General features: G+C 41.9%; 1 protein-coding gene across 14 annotated transcripts in view; it reads right to left on the minus strand.

The window, feature by feature from the left end:
- The window catches only part of stxbp5l (syntaxin binding protein 5-like), a 101,878-nt gene that overhangs the window by 62,526 nt on the left and 36,852 nt on the right, over positions 1-2,500 (minus strand). The gene's annotated exons all lie outside the window — the stretch shown is intronic.

A 2,500-nucleotide genomic window follows, 5' to 3' on the forward strand; every position in this document is an offset into this window, starting at 1 on the left:
CAACTTTTAGATTAAAGAAAACTTAAGTTTTATAAGCGGATCCTGAACAGAGGCATTTACTGCCGCATTGAGCCGTTATACACATACCTACCAAATGCAGTATTTCTACTTAATTCGACCATACCTTTGAAATCCACTGTTCTTTATTTGCAAAGCTCCTCTATGTTGCGGCCCTTTTGTGTGTAGAATTTTACGCTGGAACTGAATGTGCGTGTATCTGCTCTATTCTTTCGCTGCCTTTGTGTGGGCTGAGAGGACAAAACCACGGCTGAGACGAAGTTCCACCTTGTGGCCTTCCATACGGTCAGTGGATGCGTGATAAGGACACTCCATTTAAAGAGATATATGTTTGGTAATATGCCATGTGCCGTGTTCAGCGAGCCATGATCTCTGTGCAGCTCTACACACATTTCATACATATTTCATGACATTAAAGTGACTGTGGGGGCATAAACAGACAAAGTGGATGGAGAAGCAGCAAAGTTCACCAAGTTTGAAGAAAAAGAGCAAAAATTACTGCTCTGAAAAGAGCTCCTATCTGTCCCTGCCAGGTGGGGAATATTTCTGCTTGCTCTAATCAATTAGCACTCCCTGTAATAGCATTATATCAAAACTGTATGAATTGGGACATTCAGTTTAAACTGTGTCCTACTCTTCGCTGTACGTGGAGCACTATCAGGTAAGTGATGGACACCTGCGTTTCCGTGGTGACAGGGTTTATGTAAACATGCTTAGCATCACTGCACCTTGGAGGAAATAATAACATACGAGAGAAGACCAGAGAGGAACCAGATCCCTGATCAGCAAGTCGATGATTAGCTAATGAATATGGGGAGGAGAAGGAGCTCCGATCTGTTCCCTGGGAGAACAAGAGCCACTGTGAACCTGATGAAAACAGCAAAACCAGGCTAAGAGGATGCTAGAGAAACAGGTCAAAGCAACCCAAGCACACATTCCCAATATCCTCTGTATTACTCCTACAGCTGGGAATAGTACTAAGAAACATTTGTTTAATGGTTATTTTATTTTTTTTCATGTTTCACTAGTTCTGCTAGGAAACTTCTTTTTTGGCCTTAATGGCTATTTGCACGCAGTCCACCTCTCTTAGGATATTTCTCTGTTCTATATCAAAGTGACGTATATTTGAGCTGTGATAGAGAAAAAGCCCTTTTGAGCAGCCTGAGGCTCTAATGTGGCTGGGAAAGACAGTGGAAAAGAGTAAATCCTTTTCCAGACGCAAATAAACCTTTCTGATAGCTCAGCACCCAGTGCTCAGGCAGAGAGGAGTCCCAGTTCCTTGTCTTGTCAGTGAAGAACTGGGCAGTGTTGTGCTATACAGTTCCCTCCCGAGTAAATCTTCACCTTTCCTGCAACATGCGTGATTCTCATGCTCTGTTTAGTGTTACTGCTCTCCAAGAAATGGAAAAGGCAACCTTTACGTATGTGAAGTGTATGCGAGAAGGTCCTACAACAGCTTTGAAAAATGGAAAAAGGCAGGCTGATGTCATGGCATCAACCATTCAATCCACCTATGTAATTCAAACAAAAAAAAATGTAAAAGATCAAAATAAAACATAGAGGGACAGAGAGAAAGAGAAATCCAGAGAGGGACACTGAGAGAATAATGGAGGAGGACTTCTGAATGCAGTGGAGCTTTTTGCTTGTGTATTGCTTTTGACTGTAGCAGATTGTCAGTGCATTTGTATGATCACTTCATCTAGCTTGAGTTATGCATGCATGTAGAAGTGTGTCGATAAAGTGTGTGTGTGTATGTGCGTGTGTGTATGTCTGGTGTTTTAACACAATTATGATTTAGAAACATCAACCCCGGTGTTGCCAAAATCAATGTTTCACTATAACAGAAATGAGTCATGCACAACCCCAAAGCTTCTTGATAAAATGTCAGTGTGTGCACGCATGACTTCAGCTGATCAATACTGCTCTCTCCCATCTTAGGGGGGAAGCGTACTGACCCTGCCATTTCTGTTTAAGCAGACACAGGTGCTTAAGTGTATCTAAGTGTGTGCGTTACTGACCAGTGACGCAGAACGAAAGGGTGAACAATGAGAGCGGAAAAGTGGGAGAAAGAGAGAGGGAGAGAGAGAGAGTGCAAAATGGAGAGAAGACAGGACAGAATAAAGAAAGAGAGATATGTAACTAAGAGTTGATTACTCACTGTCCTGTTCCATTAACGGGAATTCAAAAGAACTTTGAAACTGGACACCGCTGGCTGACTGTTTGTGAAATTTTAATGTAACCAAAATGTAACTAAATTGGAGCCAAAGAAGAACATAATATGTCTCTCATAATACTGTCTCTTGTAATACTTACTATCTCTCCTGGGAGTTCAATTTTATCTTTATTTCATTTTTATATGTGTGTGTGTGTGTGTGTGTGTGTGTGTGAGAGAGAGAGAGAGAGAGAGAGAGAGAGAGAGAGAGAGAGAGAGAGAGAGAGAGAGAGAGAGAGAGCGAGAAGGAGAGATTCTCTGCTCTTGACA

Source organism: Electrophorus electricus, chromosome 25 (genome assembly GCF_013358815.1).
Source record: "Electrophorus electricus isolate fEleEle1 chromosome 25, fEleEle1.pri, whole genome shotgun sequence".
NCBI lineage: Eukaryota > Metazoa > Chordata > Actinopteri > Gymnotiformes > Gymnotidae > Electrophorus > Electrophorus electricus.